At 46.3% G+C, this 22,741-nt stretch overlaps 1 protein-coding gene and 1 pseudogene across 1 annotated transcript in view; one reads left to right on the forward strand and one right to left on the reverse strand.

The window, feature by feature from the left end:
- LOC124555572 (COMM domain-containing protein 5-like) overlaps positions 1-22,741 on the forward strand; it is a 90,049-nt gene that overhangs the window by 26,490 nt on the left and 40,818 nt on the right. The gene's annotated exons all lie outside the window — the stretch shown is intronic.
- LOC124557330 lies at positions 21,355-21,471 on the reverse strand (annotated as a pseudogene).

A 22,741-nucleotide genomic window follows, 5' to 3' on the forward strand; every position in this document is an offset into this window, starting at 1 on the left:
GCTGCTATCCCTCCTCTCCTCTGGTGTCCTCCATTCAGGAGACTGTTTCCGCCATTGCCCGTTCTGGTCGTTCGGTGGTCCTGGTTTGGACGCCCGGTCATGTTGGCATCCCAGGGAACGAACGTGTAGACAGGCTGGCCAAAGGGGCGATCGACGCCCCGGCTTTGGCGATCGGCCTTACTGCTCGCGACCAGCAGATGGTGTTGCGCCGTAAGCTGATTGGGATGTGGGCTGCTGAGTGGCGTGGCATGACAGCCCCGAATAAACTGCGGGCTGTCAAGGAGACGACCGCCGTGTGGCGTTCCTCCCTGCGGGCTTCTCGCAGGGACTCGGTAGTCCTGTGTCGGCTGCGCATCGGCCATACGTACCTGACGCATGGCCATCTCTTGCGTCAGGAGGATCCCCCCCTGTGTCAGTGTGGGTCCCGGCTGACGGTCGGCCACATTTTGCTGGAGTGTCCTCGACTGCGCACACTCCGGCAATCTTTTAATCTCCCGGGCACTTTGGCTTTGGTTTTATCTGACGATGCCTCCAGGGCTGATGACGTTTTAAATTTTATCCGTGGTAGTCCGTTTTATGGTTCGATTTAGGGAGGTCCTGCGCCTTTCCCTTTCTGTGTCTATTGTCCTTGTGTCTGTTGCTGTTCTGGTGTGCCGTCAGATGGTTGACTCTTTCCCATTTTTGTTCTCGTGGTCAGTCAACCAGTCTCCGGCCATCTTCCTTTCTTCTGTTTCTTTCTGTCTGGTGTTCCTCTGTCCTGTTCTTGTCTGTAGTGTTTCTTGCTGCATTTGTGTTCTTTTAGCGCCTGGGGGGACGTCTCCTCCCCCTTTGGTTTTTATCTGATTCGTAGATTTTCGGCTCGCCTGATTTTGGAATGGGGGACTGATGACCTTCGCTGTTTAGTCCCCCTTAAACATCCCAACAACCACCACCACCAATATTATGCAGGAGTACCAGTTTCTTTGGCTCTTCAGTGTATATCACATTGGCCAGCACCTGGTTCTTTTGTGCCATGTGGTCTTATTGAGGCATAGTAAATCAAACACATTAACTATCTCCCTTTGTTATCATCATAGAAAAGTTATATGTTTGATTTCTTTGTCTCCTCATCTACTTAACTTATCTCATGAATTGTTGGCAACAGAATTAAGTTTTTATTTTATTTTTTTGTATTTCATTTTGAACATATGATTCTAACATTTTTTCTTTCCCACAAATGAATGCAAATGAAGAAACTGGTCTATTCTTGATTTGAAACAGTGATTCACGGATCAAAAATTCGAACCGACTTTTGGTCATAACATCTTGGAAATGTGAAGACCCATATACCACAGACCACACATCAGCACAATTGACATGAGCATTTTTTTTTTGAGACCTATTCATAAAAAGTATACCAAATAATGGTTATTATTTTTCTTTATGTTTGGTATCTCCAATATACCACTGGGGGATTATATTTTTACCCTTGCATTAGCATTTTTTTCTTTGTGTACATAACTATTGGTGAAACCAAGTCATTAGTAAGCAAGAATTCAAATAATTTCAGGGGCGACATTTCATTTCTTGCTTTGCCTAGCACATCAGGTATTCATACTACTACATTCTTTGCTAACACTCTCAATGTTTTTTTATGGAAATTGTGTGTGTTCCAACAATTCCCATTGTTGCCATACAAAATTGTGCCTACCTGCTGATCCCATTATCTGATGAATCAGCCTCAAAAGGTGTTTCATCTAATTCTTAAACCTCCGTGTCATTTGTGATAAGCCATCTTCATATTCGCTCACATCTTCGTCTGGGTCACAATACAATTTGCTTTGGCCTCTTGATGCTCTAATTCTCTTATTTCTTCTGGGGCTCTTAATAACGTTTTCTATGTCTGCAAAGAAATGTACCAACTACTTTGTAAAGAACAACTTGAATAACGAGATAGTGATTTTATACTCCAATGGAATAAATTTTCTAATTCACTTGTTAAAGGATGATGGAGTATGGAGCCTGAAAGATTATAACCACACCCTCTGTGCCATTGTTATAAACTGTATAACATCTACAGTAATTAGTCCTGTGCAGTGCTTCTACTTTTCGGATGATTTTGTAGTTTTTTTGTTCCTCCTCCAACATCAACTCTCAGTTAAGAGAGATTTTCTGCAGGTGTGTGTGTGTGTGTGTGTGTGTGTGTGTGTGTGTGTGTGTGTGTGTCGCTAGCATTGAATATCTTAAAGGTGCCTTAGACATGGGTCTTGGGAAGCAGAAAAAGCATGTCTGCTCCCAGTTTTATTAGGATTTTGAGAGATACCAGCTACATTATGGGTGCACAGAGCATGGATCAGTGAGAATTTCTTACTTAAAGATCATTGATACTATCCACTATAAGGCAGTCAGACTGGCCATGGGGGTTTAAATTTCACATTTAAGAAATGATTTATGCAGAAGAATCATACATTTGATTGTTGCACAGACTCCCATATGGAGAACATAGTAATAGGCATCCCAGGCATAGAGAAGCAACTGAAAGAGTTAAAAGCAAATAACTCACCAGGTCTGGATGGAATCCCAATTTGGTTTTACTGAGTGTAGTCTATGGCATTGACCCCGTACTTAGCTTGCAGTTACCATAACTCTGTCACCCAGAGCAAAGTCCCAGACAACTGGAAAAAAGTGCAGGTGACTAGTGTATATAAGAAGGGTAAAAGAATGGACCCCCAAAATTACAATCAATATCCTTAACCTCGGTTTGCTACAGAATTCTTGAACATATTCTCATTGCTAATGCTTGCCCATGCCTCGCATGATACACTGCAAATCATGGCTAAAGGTCAACAGGCAGATTCCATATGCCAACATTTCGCAACACATTCAACATGTTGCCCCACTGCAAACAGTTAACAAATGTCTGAGCATACAGATTAGCTTCCCAAGTATGTGAGTGGTTCAAAGACATCTTAAGTAATAGAATGCATTATGTTGTCCTTAACAGCAAGTGTTCATCAGAGACAAGGATACGTATAAGTGGTTTGACAGACAGAGTGAGCAGCAATCTGTGGCTGGTCGTTGATGATGATGATGATGTGGCGTACAGGAAGGTGTCATCATTGAGTAACTGTTGGAGGATACAAGATGAAGTGCACAATATTTCTAGTTGATGCGATGAATCGAAACTTGCTGTAATTGTAGAAAAATGTAAGTTAATGCAGATGAGTAGGGAAAAAATAATCCTGTAATGTTCAAATAAAGTATTAGTAGTGTGCTGCTTGACACAGTCATATCAATTAAATATCTAGGTGTAATGCTGCAAAATAACATGAAATAGAACCAGTATTTGTGTTTGTTGTAGGGGAGGTGAATTATTGACTTAGGTTTATTAGGAGAATTCTATGTAAGTGCAGCTCAAATACAGATGAGACCACATACAGAACACTTTTGCAACTCAAGAGGCATAATGCTAGATTTGTGACCAGCTAGAACAGTCAGTTTGCGAGTGATACGGAGATGCTTCGTGAACTCAAATGGGAATCCCTGACAGGGTATGAAAAGGTTATGGGTAAATTTGGAGAGGATATGGAGGCCAACAGGAACAACTCTCGGATTTCTGTACCAGTATGGGCTTAGTAATCACAAACTCCTTTTTTTAAACATAAGAACATTCACCAGTATACTTGGGAAGGCAGGGGAACCAGATCTGTCATTGACTATATAATAACAGATCAGGAATTCAGGAAGGCTGTGAGGGACACACGTGTGTTCGGGGGATTCTTTGATGTCACTGATCACTATTTAATCTGCAGTGAAATTGGTATTGTGAGGCCGAAAGTGCAGGAGGTCAAGTCCATATGTAGGAGGATAAGAGTGGAGAAACTTCAGCATAAGGAAATCGGGCACAGGTACATAACAGTGATCTCAGAAAGGTACCAGTTAGTTGAATGTAGTCAATTGCAGTCATTGGAAAAGGAATGGACAAGGTACAGGGACACAGTACTAGAGGTGGCTAAATAATGTCTTGGAACAGTAGTGTGTAAAGGTAGGATGAAGCAAACAGGTTGGTGGAATGACACAGTCAAGGCAGCCTGTAAAAGGAAAAAGAAGGCGTGTCAAAAATGGCTACATACTAGAATGCAGGTAGACAGAGAAAGTTACATTGAAGAAAGAAACAAAGCCAAACAGATAATTGCAGCATCCAAGAAGAAATCTTGGGAACACTTTGGAAACAGGTTGGAGACTTTGGGTCAAGCTGCTGGAAAACCATTCTGGAATGTAATTAGCAGTCTTCGAAATATTTTGAAGAGTTGCTCAATGTAGGTGAAAATACGATCAGTAATGTTTCAGATTTCGATGTACAATGGGATAGCAATGATGATGGAAATAGGATCACATTTGAGGAAGTGGAGAAAATGGTCAATAGATTGCAGTGCAATAAAGCGGCTGGGGTGGATTAAATTAAGTCGGAACTCATCAAATACAGTGGAATGTCAGGCCTTAAATGGCTACACAGGATAATTGAAATCGCGTGGGAGTCGGGACAGGTTCCATCAGCCTGGACGAAAGCAGTAATCATGGCAATCTTTAAACATGGAAACAGAAAATATTGTAACAACTACAGAGGTATCTCTTTAATCAGTGTTGTGGGTAAAATCATCTCAGGTATTGTTGAAAGGAAAGTACGAGTATTAGTTGAGGACAAATTGGATGAAAATCAGTGTGGGTTTAAGCCTCTTAGAGGTTGTCAGGACCAGATCTTTAGCTTACGGCAAATAATGGAGAAGTGTTACGAGTGGAACAGGGAATTGTATCTATGCTTTATAGATCTAGAAAAGGCATATGACCGGGTTCCTAGGAGGAAGTTATTGTCTGTTCTACGAGATTATGGAATAGGAGGCAAACTTTTGCAAGCAATTAAAGGTCTTTACGTAGATAGTCAGGCAGCAGTTAGAGTAGACAGTAAATTGAGTTCATGGTTCAGAGTAGTTTCAGGGGTAAGACAAGGCTGCAACCTGTCTCCACTGTTGTTCATGTTATTTATGGATCATATGTTGAAAACAATTGACTGGTTGGGTGAGATTAAGATATGTGAACACAAAATAAGCAGTCTCACATATGCGGATGACTTAGTTGTGATGGCAGATTCGATTGAAAGTTTGCAAAGTAATATTTCAGAGCTAGATCAGAAATGTAAGGACTATGGTATGAAGATTAGCATCTCCAAAACGAAAGTAATGTCAGTGGGAAAGAGATACAAATGGATTGAGTGCCAAATAGGAGGAACAAAGTTAGAACAGGTGGATGGTTTCAAGTACTTAGGATGCATATTCTCACAGGATGGCAACATAGTGAAAGAACTGGAAGCGAGGTGTAGCAAATCTAATGCAGTGAGTGCTCAGCTATGATCTACTCTTATCTGCAAGAAGGAAGTCAGTACCAGGACTAAGTTATCTGTGCATCATTCAATTTTTCGACCAATTTTGTTGTATGGGAGTGAAAGGTGGGTGGATTCAGGTTACCTAATCAATAAGGTTGAGGTTACGGATATGAAAGTAGCTAGGATGATTGCAGGTACTAGTAGATGTGAACAATGGCAGGAGGGTGTCCACAATGAGGAAATTGTAGAAAAACTGGGAATGAACTCTATAGATGTAGCAGTCAGGGCGAACAGGCTTAGATGGTGGGGTCATGTTACATGCATGGGAGAAGCAAGGTTACCCAAGAGACTCATGGGTTCAGCAGTAGAGGGTAGGAGGAGTCAGGGTAGACCAAGGAGAAGGTACCTGGATTCAATTAAGAATGATTTTGAAGTAATAGGCTTAACATCAGAAGAGGCACCAATGTTAGCACTGAATAGGGGATCATGGAGGAATTTTATAAGGGGGACTATGCTCCAGACTGAACACTGAAAGGCATAATCAATCTTAAATGATGATGATGATGATGATGATGATGATGATGATGATGATGATGACAGGAAGATGACATTCTTTTCATGAAACACAATTGAGAAAATTTAGAGAACAAGCATTTGAAGTAGACAGCAGAATGACTCTGCTGCCACCAACGTACCTTTAACATAAGGACCACAAATATAAGATACGAGAAACTAGCATTCTTGCAGAGGTATATAGGCAATAGTTTTTCCCTCGCTCACTTGGCAATAGAGCATCTTTCCTCAAAATCGTCCAAACTTGAGGCCATTCGGAATCCATGTGAAGCATGACTCGAGAGTCCCTTGTTATGGGGCAAGTACCAAACCCAAACTGATGGTGGGAACTAATTACCATTCTGGTTATTGAAGAAGCCCAGAGTAATTTTAGATTTAGTGAGGCACAGGAGAGACTGCACTCCTGCATTTATTTAGATACAATGTTTTACCACAACTACGCTGGTGTCCAACACTTAAGGATGAAATTAACTTTCTCATGATGTGTCACTGCCAAGTAACATAGCTCATTGAAACTTGGATCCTACATAGAAAGAAGTGCAACAGCATAGTGCGGAAGATAACTGAAAGGAATATGTAATGGCACTTGTATTCAAAGAAAATAGTTATGCTGGAGTCACCTTGATTCATGATGTTCCCCTGGACATTGCAGAAGGTGAGACGTAGTCCTTAATAGGGTGTGTGATCACCATGGGTGGCAGTGTGTGCTCTGCAATATGCTCCAGTGCTAACCACAATATTGGTAAGGACTTCTTGTGGTAGGGCATTCCATTCCTCCACCAGCATGGTTGACAACTGCTGGATGGTCATTGGTGTATGTGTGTGTGCTGCAATATGTCTTCCCAACACATTCCACACTTGATCAAGTCAGGGGAATGGACAGGCTAGTCCAATCCATGCACATCCTCTCGCTCCAAGGGTTGCTCCACCTGCACAGTCCAATGCTTTGTCACCTATGAAAGTGAAGTTAGGGCTGAATGCAACCTTGGAAAGACATACTGGGAAAGAAATACACTCCTGGAAATTGAAATAAGAACACCGTGAATTCATTGTCCCAGGAAGGGGAAACTTTATTGACACATTCCTGGGGTCAGATACATCACATGATCACACTGACAGAACCACAGGCACATAGACACCGGCAACAGTGTATATCCACCTTTCGCAGCAATGCAGGCTGCTATTCTCCCATGGAGACGATCGTAGAGATGCTGGATGTAGTCCTGTGGAACGGCTTGCCATGCCATTTCCACCTGGCGCCTCAGTTGGACCAGCGTTCGTGCTGGACGTGCAGACCGCGTGAGACGCCGCTTCATCCAGTCCCAAACATGCTCAATGGGGGACAGATCCGGAGATCTTGCTGGCCAGGGTAGTTGACTTACACCTTCTAGAGCACGTTGGGTGGCACGGGATACATGCGGATGTGCATTGTCCTGTTGGAAAAGCAAGTTCCCTTGCCGGTCTAGGAATGGTAGAACGATGGGTTCGATGACGGTTTGGATGTACCGTGCACTATTCAGTGTCCCCTCGACGATCACCAGTGGTGTACGGCCAGTGTAGGAGATGGCTCCCCACACCATGATGCCGGGTGTTGGCCCTGTGTGCCTCGGTCATATGCACTCCTGATTGTGGCGCTCACCTGCACGGCGCCAAACACGCATACGACCATCATTGGCACCAAGGCAGAAGCGATTCTCATCGCTGAAGACGACACGTCTCCATTCGTCCCTCCATTCACGCCTGTCGCGACACCACTGGAGGCGGGCTGCACGATGTTGGGGCGTGAGCGGAAGACGGCCTAACGGTGTGCGGGACCGTAGCCCAGCTTCATGGAGACGGTTGCGAATGGTCCTCGCCGATACCCCAGGAGCAACAGTGTCCCTAATTTGCTGGGAAGTGGCGGTGCGGTCCCCTACGGCACTGCGTAGGATCCTACGGTCTTGGCGTGCATCCGTGCGTCGCTGCGGTCCGGTCCCAGGTCGACGGGCATGTGCACCTTCCGCCGACCACTGGCGACAACATCGATGTACTGTGGAGACCTCACGCCCCACGTGTTGAGCAATTCGGCGGTACGTCCACCCGGCCTCCCGCATGCCCACTATACGCCCTCGCTCAAAGTCCGTCAACTGCACATACGGTTCACGTCCACGCTGTCGCGGCATGCTACCAGTGTTAAAGACTGCGATGGAGCTCCGTATGCCACGGCAAACTGGCTGACACTGACGGCGGCGGTGCACAAATGCTGCGCAGCTAGCGCCATTCGACGGCCAACACCGCGGTTCCTGGTGTGTCCGCTGTGCCGAGCGTGTGATCATTGCTTGTACAGCCCTCTCGCAGTGTCCGGAGCAAGTATGGTGGGTCTGACACACCGGTGTCAATGTGTTCTTTTTTCCATTTCCAGGAGTGTACAATGTCACAATAACATTGACCAGTGAGTGTACCATGTTCAAAGATTTGGAGGTCAGTACACCCACGCAACATTATGCTTACCCACACAATAACACTTGAACCACAAAACCATCGTGTTCGTCATGTCAGTGTTTCTAGGTGTATCATGCATTCCGTGATCTCACCGTATGAAGGAATATTGTGGTTGGAGTTCAGACAGCAGGTACACGTAACAGCACAGCTTGTGGCATGTAAGTACTACAGAGAGGTAGAGCATCAAAATTGCGTGCATAAAATGGGAACAGCAGCTCAGCAGAACACCTGGAAGCACTCTATTAATAATGGTTACCGATTCAGGTCAGGAACTGAATAGTGTGGCAGATGTAATTGTTGGTTCATAATCATTGTACTGATACTCAATTGCAGTAAAAAACAAAACAAAATCATCACATTCAGTTTTTCACTATTTCTGATTCTGGCGACATTCAGCTCCTCTACAATAGCGGCAAAATGTGCAGCACCTATTGGACTGAGGGCCGATGTTAAATTCCTGTGGGAGACACACATTAATTACTTGCTGTAGAACTTTGTAAAGGGTAAAGTTATAAATGGGACTTAGAATCAGTAGTGCAGCACCAGGATGAAATTCGGCCACCACTAAAGTCGGCCAGTAAATGCCAGTGGACTGTGTGGTCAGCAGCTTTGCGGTGCCTGTGTGGTGACAGGCCACACATGCCAATGACAGGCCAGCCTGCAGAGAGTATTGCAGCCGAATTATGACAACGGAGTCTTTGCCCCATCCCAGACTATTTGGCATGACTCACTAACATCATCGTTACTGTGAAATCATGAGGGGGCAGCAATATTGATGGCTACATGTACCAGTTCATCATCGAACAAGGGCCTGACGTTGAGCCTGAGCTGTCCAGTGTCATGTCAGTGATACAGTATCCTATATCTTTGCTGGGACACAAACCACTGCATGCTGCCTACACATCTGTGCACCAGGGCCAATGCCACCCTTTGCTGCAGTCCCGAGAGTATGATATGAGGGTCCTGCCACATCTGGGTTTGTCAGGGTATCACCAGAAGATGTACACTCTAGGCCCTGGAGCGTGACTTTAGCATGATATCCTCATAGACGCCACCACCGGCAACATTTGATACTGCTGGAAAATACAGGAACCTAGCAATGTTGCTGCAGCAGCAGTGGCGGCAGCAGCAGCAGAATGCGCAGCCAGCAACTGGAGGCTGTCGTACTGGGGAAATGCTGTGGTATTTGACTCAGTACTGCATCTGTGCTTATTGTCAAAAGTATGATTGTATGGGGTATCAAGTGAAATTTGTGACTTGATTGAGGATTTCTTGGTGGGGAGGATGTAGCAAGTCACCTTGGATGGAGAATAATCAACAAATGTAGAAGTAACTTTGGGTGCACATCAGGGAAGTGTGTGGGGATGCTTGCTGTTGATGTTGTATATTAATGGTCTTGCAGACAATATTAATAGTAACCTCAGACTTTTTGTGGATGATGCAGTTATCTATAACATACTGTCTGAAAGAAGCAGAAGAAATATTCAGTCAGATCTTCATAAGTCTTGAAAGTGGTTCAGGGATTGGAAACTTGCTTTAGATGTTCAGAAATGTAAAATTGTGCACTTCACAAAAAAAATGTAGGATCCTATGACTGTAGTATCAGTCAGTCACAATTGGAATCTGTCAACTAGTACAAATACCAGAGTTCAACATTTCGCTGAAATATGAAGTGGAATGATTACATAGACTCAGTCATGGGTAAAGCAGGTGGTAGACATCAGTTTATTGGTAGAATACTGGGAAAATGCAATCAGTTTACAAAGGAGATTGCATACAAACTGTGGTGTCACCGCCAGACACCACACAGCCTTTAAATCGGTCGCGGTCCGTTAGTATACGTCGGACCCGCGTGTCGCCACTATCAGTGATTGCAGACCGAGCGCCGCCACACGACAGGTCTTCCTAGGACTTCCTAGCACTCGCCCCAGTTGTACAACCGACTTTGCTAGCGATGGTTCACTGACAAAATACGCTCTCATTTGCCGAGACGATAGTTAGCATAGCCTTCAGCTACGTCATTTGCTACGACCTAGCAAGGCACCATGTTCAGTTACTATTGATATTGTGAATAATGTCCAGTTAAGAGTGACGCTCATCATTAATGGGTTAAAGTTAAGTATTCCACCAGCTATGTCCGTTTTTCTAAATTCTAATTTCCTTTTCCTGTTCCAGACCTCACGCCAGCCTGCGTGAACTAAAACGCGTGCCTTTTGGCTTCCTCTAATAATCACGGTGTTGGCTCTCCTGCCAACCCACAACACAAACCACTTGTGTAACCCATCCTAGAATATTGCTCTAGTGTGTGTGACCTGTACCAGACGGGACTAACACAGGGTATTGGACATATTCAGAGAAGGGCAGTACAAATGGACACATTTCTTTGATCCATGGAAGAGTGTCACAGAGATATTAAAGAAATTGAACTGACTGGCTCTTGAAGATAGATGTAAACAATCCTGAAAAGCCTCCTTACAAACTTCGAAGAACTGGTTTCAAATGATGACTGTAGAAATATAGGGTGATAATAATTAAAGTTCAACTTTCAAACCACTGTAGAAGTAACACCACTGATCAGAATGATGTCAAATTGCAACGAAATATTGTCGGAGAAGGGTGAAAACATATGGCAGAAGAAAAAAAATAGTGTGAAAATTGATCGGTAGATGGCACTGTCTGTGTCAGAATACGCAAATCCCCCCAGGGGGTCCACAACTCTTTTGTGGATACGTGCGTAGCGAGCATGGGACCCCGAGCTAATGTGGCCCTCCTTCCTTCCTTCCCGGGCTGCATACCTTCCTTTTCCGCATCCTTCCCTATCCCCCATCTTCGCCCCCCCCCCCCCCTCCCCTCCCTTCACCACCGCCTCTTTCCTTCCCTTTCTCCCCCTCTGGGAGTATGTTTTGTGCCTACGTCCGGAGACGGACGCTCAAAAATGTCACACATTCTTCGTTTTCTCTGCTTGCACGTCTCCATCCTTCCTCTGTCCTCCTCCTTTCCTTACCTCTTCTCTCTACCCTTTTCTCCGCTGCGGCGTTTGAGACCTCTCTTCTTTCCTTTCCCTTTCTTTGTTTTTCCCTTTCTCTTTTTTCCTCCCTGTGCGTGTCTGAAGGCCGACCCACGCATTTTCACGCGTTGCCGGTGACGGGGTAACGCGTAATTCCCCGCCCCGGGTAGACAGGTAGGACACCTACATACCCCCTGGCAACGGCCAGGCCCAGGGAGGGGTAATTACCCGAGCTGATACCTTCCGAAAGTGCTAATTGGTCCCTCCGTCCGTTTCTCGGGAGGTGTTACCTGAGGTGTGAACAATCACCTAAGGCGGGAGTGCCCTCAGAGAGGGCCCCCAAAAGGAAGGAGCGCGCCATTGGAGACGCCGGTAATCATGGGTTATACTTTCGCAATGGTTTCCTCATCTTCTACTATGTCTGCTCACAAGCGTAACTTCAATGAGTCTCAACCACAGACAGTCCTTCCATCGTTGCCACAGTTCCTTGTTGTTTCTTGGTCTGACGAAGGTCACGACTTCTCCACGGTCAACCCTTTCATAATTCAGAAAGGTGTCGACGCAGTTGCAGGTCCTGTAAAGTCTTGTTCCAGATTACGAAATGGCACCTTGTTGTTAGAAACAGTCAGTGCCCTCCAGGCACAAAAATTGCTGCGTACCTCACTGCTACACACATTCCCTGTCCAGGTGGAAGCGCACCGCACTTTAAATTCATCACGTGGGGTCGTTTATACACGCTCCCTCGACGGATTGTCCGACGAGGAAATTCAACACTACCTGTCTGACCAGGGTGTAACGGCTGTTCATAGAGTCATGAAAAGGGTTGACACAAATATCATTCCAACCCGCACTGTCTTCTTGACATTTGACAAAAGTTCAAGTCCCATCGAAAATCAAAGCGGGCTATGAGATAATTTCCGTTCGCCCTTACATCCCAAACCCTACATGTTGCTATCGGTGTCAGCGGTTCAATCACACCAGCCAGTCCTGTTCCAATCTGGCCAAATTTGTCACTTGTGGCAAGGATGCCCATGAGGGTGCTTGTCCACCTCCATCCCCTCGTTGCATCAACTGTATGGGTGACCACGCTGCTTCCTCTCGAGATTGCCCCATTTTTAAAGGCGAAAAGCTCATTCAGGAAATCAGAGTGAAGGAAAAGGTGTCGACCTTTGCTGCTTGAAAATTATTCGCCAGTCGAAAGCCCACTGTGCCTCAGACAGGAAAATACAGCATTGTCCTTGCCTCTCCTCGGCCAACAAAGGAGGCGGCCATGCAGACTTGTGATCTCACCTTTAGTGCCACGGTCATCAGATCGGCCAGCACAGAGATCGCCCGTTCAACCTCCCCACTTTCGCCTGCTCACTCTATGGCTCACCCTTCATCGGGTTCTGCTAAATCTCGAGCCCAAAAGTCAGACACCAAGACTTCGAAAAAAGAGCATACTCGTGAAGATTTTTTACCTACCCCAACTTCACAACAATCGGTTCCTCCTCCATCTAAACATCATGTTTCCAAGAAGGCTACTAAGAAACCCAGTTCCTCTCCTTCTCCGCCAAGGCGTGTCTCATCTACAGCACCACCTGGTGGTAACCAGCCTCGGCCTTGTTCTGTGTCACCGAGGTGCACTGCTGGCGGCCGATCAACCGGCCAATCGCTGGTGGCAGGAGCTGCTCCTGAACAACCTATGGATCAGGATCTTCTGCCTTCGGCTGAATGCCGTTTCATGCTGTCGGTTGCAAGCTCTGAGCAGTCGTTGAGTTGACGGCAACCTTGGTCACATTCCTCCATTTTCTGTTCACGCTATGTCCATTATCCACTGGAATATCCGCGGCATTCGAGCCAATCGGGATGAATTGTCGATCCTCTTACGATCCTACTCGCCGGTCATCTTCTGTCTTCAGGAAACAAAGCTGCGTCCCCACGACCGCTTTGTTCTCCCCCATTTTCAGTCCATCCGATTTGATCTCCCCTCTGTTGAAGGCACTCCAGCACATGGAGGACTTATGATTCTTCTCCATGATACTCTCCATTATCACCCAATCCCCTTAAACACTTCCTTCGAAGCTGTCGCTGTCCGTCTTTCCCTTTCTGGATACACCTTTTCTCTTTGTACTGTATACATTCCATCATCCACACCAATGGCACGAGCTGATCTCCTTCATCTTCTTGGTCAGCTTCTACCCCCCTATTTGCTGGTTGGGGACTTCAATGCCCACCACCCGCTTTGGGGATCTCCACATCCTTGTCCGCGTGGCTCACTATTGCTAGATGTCTTCCACCAAGCAGATCTACATATTTGTCTGCCTTCACGACAAATTTCTCTCATTTGGACCTTTCGGTCGGTACTGCTCCGCTAGCTCGGCGCTTCGAATGGTTCGCCCTTGATGATACACACTCTAGTGATCAATTTCCATGTGTCCTTAGACTGCAGCCTCAACTGCCATATATGCGCCTGCGACGCTGGAAGTTTGCCCAAGCCGATTGGACACTTTTTTTTGTCTCTAGGGACATTCAATGACCCTCACTTTCCTAGCGTCAACGATGAGGTCACACATATTACAGACGTTATTCTTACAGCTGCGGAACGTTCAATACCACGCACCTCCGAACTGCCCCGGCGCCCCCCCAGTTCCTTGGTGGAACGAGGCATGCCATGACGCAATACGTGAGCGGCGACGTGCTCTTCGTGTTTTCCGCCACCATCCTACTTTGGCCAACTGTATCCGCTATAAGCAGTTCCGTGCGCGATGCCGTTGCGTCATCTGCGATAGCAAGAAGGCAACCTGGAACTTCTTTACTAGCTCATTTAACACCTTCACTCCCTCCTCGGATGTTTGGAGTTGGATTCGACGGTTATCTGGCGCGCCTAGTTTCTCCCCGGTCTCTGGGCTCACTGTCGCGCATGATACGTTAGCAGACCCCGTCGCAATTTCTAAATCATTGGGTCAACACTTTACTGAGATTTTGATCTCTTCAAATTACCCGCCAGCGTTTCTCCCGAAGAAACGTGCAGCGGAAGTGCAACCTCTTGCTTTCTCCTCTCAAAATCGCGAAAGCTATAATACTGTTTTCTCCATGCGGGAACTCCAACATGCACTCTCTTCTTCTCGCTCCTCCGCCCCAGGACCGGATGGTATCCACATCCAAATGTTGCTGCATTTATCAAACCATAGTCTGCGTTACCTCCTTCGCCTTTATAATCGAATTTGGACCGACAGTACTTTTCCCAGACAATGGTGGGAAGCTATTGTCGTTCCTGTTCCGAAACCTGGAAAGGACAAACATCTCCCCTCTAGCTATCGCCCCATTTGTCTCATGAGTAGTGTATGTAAGGTTTTGGAGCGTATGGTGAATTGCCGTTTAGCTTGGTGGCTGGAGTCCCGCAATCTTTTAACACCTGCCCAATGCGGTTTCCGAAAGCATCGTTCTGCAGTTGACCATCTTGTTGCTCTCTCCACTTATGTCATGAACAATTTTCTCCGGAAACGCCAAACAGTAGCAATATTTTTTGATCTGGAGAGAGCATACGATACCTGTTGGAGGACAGGCATCCTCCGCACACTGTTCTCTTGGGGCTTTCGAGGTCGGCTGCCCCTTTTTCTTCGCGAATTTATGGCAGAGCGCACATTTCGAGTGCGGGTGAATACTACTCTCTCCCGTACTTTCTCCCAAGAAAACGGGGTACCCCAGGGCTCCGTGCTGAGTGTTATACTGTTTGCCATTGCCATAAATCCCATTATGGACTGTCTCCTTCCCGATGTCTCAGGCTCGCTCTTTGTGGACGATTTTGCGATTTACTACAGCTCTCAACGGACCAGCCTTCTTGAACGACGTCTTCAAGGATGTCTCGATCGCCTCCACTCTTGGAGCATCGAAACTGGCTTCCGCTTTTCTCCCAGTAAGACCGTTATGTTAATTTTTGGCATCGTAAGGAGTTTCTTCCGCCCTCCTTACATCTAGGACCTGTCAACCTTCCATTTTTGGACTTGCAAAATTCTTGGGTCTTATGTTTGACAGAAAACTGTGCTGGTCCTCCCACATTTCCTGTCTTTCAGCTCTCTGTCTGCGGTCCCTCAACACCCTCCGTGTCCTGCATGGTACCTCCTGGGGAGCGGACCGAGTGGTCGTTCTCCACCTCTATCGCTCTTAGTGCGCTCAAAATCGGACTATGGAAGCATAGTCTACTCCTCTGCTTGGCCGTCTATTCTTCGGCGTCTCGACTCTATTCACCACCGTGGATTACGTTCAGTGTCTGGAGCTTTCTACACCAGCCCTGTGGAAAGCCTTTATGCTGAGACTGCTGAACCTCCGCTGTCCAATCGGCAAGCAGTCCTTCTGAGTCGTTATGCTAGCCATCTGTCTTCCATGCCTGCTAATCCGGCCCATTACATTTTTTCGACGCCTCCTTGGATGTAGGCTATGCAGGCCGCCCTTTCTCCCTACTACCACCGGGAGTCCGCTTCCGTCAACTGCTCCATTATCTTTCTTTCCGCTTTCCTAAAACCTTCTTGACAACTTGGGGTACAGCACCGCCTTGGCTCTGTCCCCGGACCTGCCTGCTCCGTGACCTTTGTCAATTTCCCAAGAATGGTACTCCTTCACTTGTTTATCGTCAGGCATTTGCTGCTCTATGTGCACAAATGAAGGAAGCCACGTTTATTTATACTGATGGCTCGAAAACATCGTTAGGTGTAGGGAGTGCGTATATTATTGGCGACACCCCAAATCGATTTTGGCTTCCCGACCAGTGTTCGGTTTATACTGCGGAGCTTCACGCTATTCTCCAGGCTGTTCAATACATCCGTCACCATCAGCGGATACAGTATGTTATCTGTTCAGATTCTCTCAGCTCTCTCCTCAGTCTCCAAGCTCTGTACCCTGTCCACCCTCTGGTCTACCGGATTCAGGACTGCCTCCACTTGCGGGACGTCTCTGTGGCATTCCTCTGGATCCCAGGACATGTTGGTATCTGTGGAAATGAGGTGGCCAATATAGTGGCCAAGGCTGCAGTCTCTCTTCTTCAGCCAGCTATTCGCACGATTCCCTTTGGCGATCTATGGAGTGTTTTATGTCGTCGTGCTACTCTTTTATAGCATGCACATTGTTCGACACTTCCCAATAATAAATTACGGGACGTGAAAGCTCTTCCCTGTGCTTGGACCTCTTCCTCCCGAACGCGTCGTCGGGAGGAGGTAATTTTAACTAGACTCCAGATAGGGCACTGTCTTTTTAGCCATCGACATCTTTTAAGTGGTGATCCTCCCCCACTCTGTCCCCACTGCTCTCAGCTGTGGACGGTAAGACACCTTTTACTTGAGTGCCCCTATTTTACTCCGTTACACGTCCGTCTCTAGCTGTCGCCTGATATATCTTCCATTTTAGCAGATGACACGCGCTGAGCCGATCACGTTCTCGAGTTTATTAGTGCCGGTGTGATGATGTCAGTCATTTGACACTCTTTTTGGGGACAACAACCCCCTTCTTTAGTGGTTTTTTAAGCTTTCCTTCTATTTTTAGTTTCTCCAATTTTTTGAGTTTCGTTCCCATTTCTGTCTTTTCCTAAGTCACTGACTGGGCGCTAATGACCATAGCATTTTTGCACCCAAAAACCATAACAAAAAAAAAGAAAAAAAAAAGAAAAAGAAAAAAGAATACGCAAATGAAAACACCTGTCTTGCGCACAACCAATTGAAGTTGGTATATACACGCTGGGTGCACGGCTTTTCCTCCTGTCATGTCCGCGATGTTCGCCATGACTGTTTCAATGTAGCATCACTCTCTGCTTGTAAAACTGTATTACAAGGATGATGACTGTGCACACATTGCTTGGCAGAACTTCCCAACACTGAAGGGTTTGAAAAAGGGTGTTGGTCCGATGACTGCCGTGGGTCTGGAGAAAATGATTCGATAATTTGAAAAGGCAGTTTATTTTGGTGTGCAACCTGGTAGAGAGAGGAAATGAATTGATTTGACATCAGTGGAAGCAGTGGCCACAACAATACAGGAGGAGACGAGTGGTGGTGTGCAAACGTGTAGTGCACAGAGAATTGCCCAAACTTTGGACATACCCATGAGCACAGTGCGTAAAATGCTATGAAACATCCTTCTTTGCTATCCATTCAAAATTACTCGTGTGCATGAGTTGCTTCCTGTTGACCTGCCAGCAAGAGAGACCTTTGCTTTAGAATTTCTTGCTCGCATGGAAGTGGACAATGATTGGTCGTGGAAGATTTTGTGGCCAGACAAAGCCCACTTCCAACTGACAGGATATGTCAAAACACAGAATTGTCGAATATGCGCAATGGAAAATTCATACGCAAATCAACCAGTATCACTTCATCCTGAAAAGGTCACTGTGTGGTGTGGGTTTATGGCATCATTTATCATAGGGCCATATTTTTTCGAAGAGACAGGTACTTCTGGTCCTGTTGCCTGTACCATCACTAGTATGCGCTATGAGTGTCTTTTGCACAACCACGTCATTCCAGCTCTCCAACAGCATGGATGTGTGGATGGTATCACTTTTATGCAAGATGGCGCACCTTCACACATTGCAAATCCAATTAAGCAACTGCTGAAGCGCTATTTTGGAAATGCTAGAATTATCAGCTGCCATTTCCCTACAGCCTGGCCAGCCTGATCACCTGATCTTAATTTGTGTGACTTCCGGCTGTGGGGCTATCTGAAAGGCGTTGTGTTCAGTGTTCAGATTGCAAACTTAGCTGCATTGAAGGCACGCACTGCGCAACACATTCCGAACATGACTACGGAAACACTCCGATCAGTTGTGGGACGTGCTGTTTCTTGATTTCAACCTGTTGCAGAAAGCGGTGGACAGCATATTGAACATGATTTTGCACCAGTCACACAGAAATTGATAATCTGATTTGGTTTTGATTAATGTTTGTTTGTTTTTTTTTTCCCCCCTCAGGGCAATTAAAAACCAATGTGATGGATGCTTTTTGTGCGGTTTTTGGCCTCAGGACAATTAAAAACCGATTTTTTCCCATCTGATGTGATATGACCTTGCAGTGGTGGATGGGCTTACATAACTAACAGTATCACACCTGTACACCCGTGCACACTGAGTAGTACAGTTTGTTTAATGTCAAACGTACACCTTAGGCAGTGTTGTACGATTCATTTGTAGTCGACCACTATTAAATTATGATGCTTACAGCACCATCTATTCCTACATTTTGTAACTATTTATTTTTCCTGTCCGATAATATTCCGCTGCAATTTGACGTCATTCTGACCAGTGGTGTTATTTCTACAGCAGTTTGAAAGTTTAACTTTATTTATAATCACCCTGTATATTACAACCTGCTTTGCATTGCTCCCTTTGGTATTGGGAGTACAAGATTAGATTAATTACTGGTATACGCTTAGATGCAGATAATCTTAATCCCACGAGCCAGTGATTGTAAATGAGCCTGCGTAATTACCCTCTGGACCTTCTCCAACTGCACCAAAGTTACAACTGGTGTTAGATTGATTATTGAAGATGAACAGCCGGAACCATGGACCACCTGCAGCAGAGATGTCCTATGCAGCAATAACAGTAACATGCAGACTCAAAATTTCATTTGATCCGGTAGGGTTTTTACTTATCTTTCCTTCTTCCTTTTCATTTTTATTTTGGGTATACTGTACAATTCAATTGGTTGTAAGTAGGCAGTATGGAGAAGCAAATTTTGGCTCAGGAAGGTATTTAGCAGTTAATAAATAAAGTATCTCAATTACAGGGAGAGTTACGGCAAATAAGGGAGGAAAGAAGGGAACTGTTGTTTACTTGCACACCTATCCTGGCCACTAATGCTGCTGCATTGGCACCCCATGTTCAGGAAAATAAGAGAAGGATGTCTTTGTCTTCTTCGATAATTTAAACACACCTGTTGTGTTGAGACATTGGAGTAATGAGCAGTCGTTGAGTGTAGCAAGCTAAATCTGGCAGGGGACACTAAGACGTATATTATATGCTATGAAAAGTTGAGAGAAGCACAGCTGTTGCATGATGTAAGGAAAGGGTTGGTGGACAGATATACGAGGAGGAATACATGGCTATACTACTGTGAGCAACTTGACAGTATTTTTCAAATATGATTGATAGTTCTGTAGACAGTATCTGCAAAATTAATGTCAATACATATGAGAATGGTAATGTCAACAAAACATTTTTACAGGAAGCTGACGAGACAGCACTTGGCACATGTGTATTGGGATTACAGCCAGAAATGTCACAGAGTTCAGATAGAATTATTGAAGACTCTGAATGAAGCAGTAGAAACTGCAGTTGTGCTAGCTGAAATTGATGTGGTCGATAAACCACGGGAAAAGATGGCAATATGTAACACAGATGTTATCCCCCTGCGGATCCGGGGGGTTAGAATAGGACTGAGGTATTCCTGCCTGTCGTAAGAAGTGACTAAAAGGAGTCTCTCACTTTTTGGCCCTATGAGTTCAGGTCTCGTTCTATGGTTTGATCTGCTACTTCCAAAATTCTACAGAAGTGCAGCCCATATGGGGAAGGATGCCTTACATGGTGCATGACTGCCCTTCGATTCGATCTCCCAAATCTCTTGTCATGGCTTTGCATTCCACCTGCGATTCAACTATTTGGGCGAGGACACTTTTCGAGGTATGTCATCTTCTTCTGTTGTCTCCTGTCCTCATTTGCCTCCATGACAATATTGGATTTCTCTGCACCCAATATCCAGTACTGTAGCCAGTCCGTTGTTGTGGGGCCATCGTGTACCTATTTGGTGGTAGCCCCCTGACAACACAGGGATCGCACTGCTGATGCCTGAGCTGTAAACTCCCCATGTATGCCAAGGAGTAGATGCCTGTCTTCCTAGGGCATCAGGACTCCTGGCAACAGCCATCATGCCAGTTGGCCTCTGCTGTGGCTGGGTGGCACCCATGGGGAGAGTCCCTGATCAGAGTGGCTAGCATCAGGGCGGATAACCCACAATGAAGCAGACTAAGCCATCTCTTGCAAGATAGAATACAATTCCGACAGGTATGACCCTAAATCGGTTCCCTCCCTCGCTACACCGTGGGAGGAATGTAGAGGTACAGAACGGAGAGACTCATATTCGCCTCGATTCTTAGTCTGTAGCAGAACCGATGGGGACTCTTTCCTACTGACGAAGCCTCAATTTCTCATTGAACACCTTGATGATAAGTTTGGAGAAGTGACAGTGTTGTCCAATATGCGAAATGGTGCAGTCTTCATTCAGACAACATCCCCAGCCCAATCCCGAGGTTTACTCGCCTGTGACAAGCTGGGTGATATTCCTGTTTCCGTCACTCCCCATAAAATCCTCAACATGGTCCATGGGAGTATTTTCCATTGTGACCTCCTCTTGCAGTCTGACGACAGGCTCTTCGCCAATATAGAATGGTGGGTGTTCATTTCATCCAGCGACTCAAAGACAACAGGTTTTGCTACCGGTGCCTTCATCTTGTCCTTTGAGGTTCATTTATTGCCTAAAAAGACCAAGGTGATGGTTTACCGCTGGAATGTTAAACCAAACATCCCTCCCCCTATGCGGTGCTTTAAGTGCTGGAAGTTTGGGCACATGTCTTCCCGGTGCATTTCTAGCACCACATGTCGAGACTGTGGACGTCCACTGCACCCAGATAGTCTGTGTGTGTCACCTCCCACTGCATCAGCTGTGGAGAGCACCACTCCCTCTGCTCACCAGACAGCCAAGTACTCAAACAACAACACTCCGTCTTCAGGCCACAAGTGGCCCATCGGGACCATCCGACCGCCGTGTCATCCTCAGGTGAAGATGCGGATAGGAGGGGCGTGTGGTCAGCACACCGCTCTCCCGGTCATTATGATGGTTTTCTTTGCCCGGAGCCGCTACTATTCGGTCGAGTAGCTCCCCAATTGGCATCACGAGGTTGAGTGCACCCCGAAAAATGGCAACAGCACATGACGGCTGGATGGTCACCCATCCAAGTGCCGGCCACACCCAACAGTGCTTAACTTCGGTGATCGCATGGGAACCGGTGTATCCACTGCGGCAAGGCTGTTGCCCAAGTACTCCAAAAGGAGTGGAAAATTATGGAGTTCAAAACCCTGGACCAGTTGACTTACACAGAGGCTAAACGTAAATTTGAAAGATTACACCTCATTCAGTTGATGTCGACATATGCTGCAGCTACATCACCATCGCCGTCCCAAGTGCCAGTGGTTCCTCACTCTGTGACACAAACAGTTGGCCCTCTGGGCCACCAGAATAAATCTGCCCCCTTGGTGGTAGGGGGCAAATCTTCCTCCATTGCTCCCAGAGCACCTACTTCGAGGGGAAGCCCCCCCTCCCTAAACTCAAGAGACATCTGTCCCCTCCCCTCTGCTGGAGAAGCAACAGCCTCCTCCGCCTCCTCCGGCTCCTCTCGTGCGAAAGGGGTCCCTTGGGGCCCTCTCTCCCAACGCCTCCACTAATGCCACAGCAGACACTCGCCAGTGGCTCGAGGAGCCAAAAGCTGCTGGACGAAGAGTTTCACGGTCTTTCTCCCTGCCTGTAGCTGCTTCGGAGAAATCTTCCCAGCAAGCCCTTAAAGAGAAGCGAGAGAGCAAGCAAACCAAGAAGTAATCTACTACGAAACAGGACCCCTGGTGGCCCCGACACCACCACTCCCTATCAATCCTGCATCTGAAGATGCAGTGGAGATATTAGCGTCCCCTGCAGACCTGGATCTCATTGATGCCTCATCCATCATAGAAATCACTACAAATACTCAGTCGGTGGCAGCAGGTGACCCTGAGGCATAACCTGCCTCCATGCGCGCTTTGTGCCTTCCCAGCCTCATGATAACGTCATCCTGCTGTGGAATTGCGGCGGTTTTTTCCACCACCTGGCTGAGCTACGGCAACTCTTAAGCTTTACACCTGCTTTCTGCATTTCCCTTCAGGAAACCTGGTTCCCGGCAATGCAGACCCTGCCCTCCCTGGCTATAAGGGATGTTACAGGAACTGTAGCAACTATAATAGTGTCAGATGGAGTTTGCGTCTATGTCCTGAACTCATTATGCAATGAACCTGTGCCCCCTTCAAATCTCTCTTGAAGCTGTGGCTGTCAGGATAAGGACGACTCAGGAAATAACTGTCGGCAATGTATATCTTCCTCCAGATGGTGCAATATCCCTGAACACATTGGTTGCACTGATTGATCAACTCCCTAAACGTTTCCTACTTTTGGGAGATTTTAACGCTCATAACCCCTTGTGGCGTGGCACAGCTCTTACTAGGCGATGAAGAGATGCCTCTTAAATATGGGGGCACCACACATTTCAGTGTGGCACAT

The sequence above is a fragment of the Schistocerca americana genome, chromosome X (genome assembly GCF_021461395.2).
Source record: "Schistocerca americana isolate TAMUIC-IGC-003095 chromosome X, iqSchAmer2.1, whole genome shotgun sequence".
Lineage (NCBI taxonomy): Eukaryota > Metazoa > Arthropoda > Insecta > Orthoptera > Acrididae > Schistocerca > Schistocerca americana.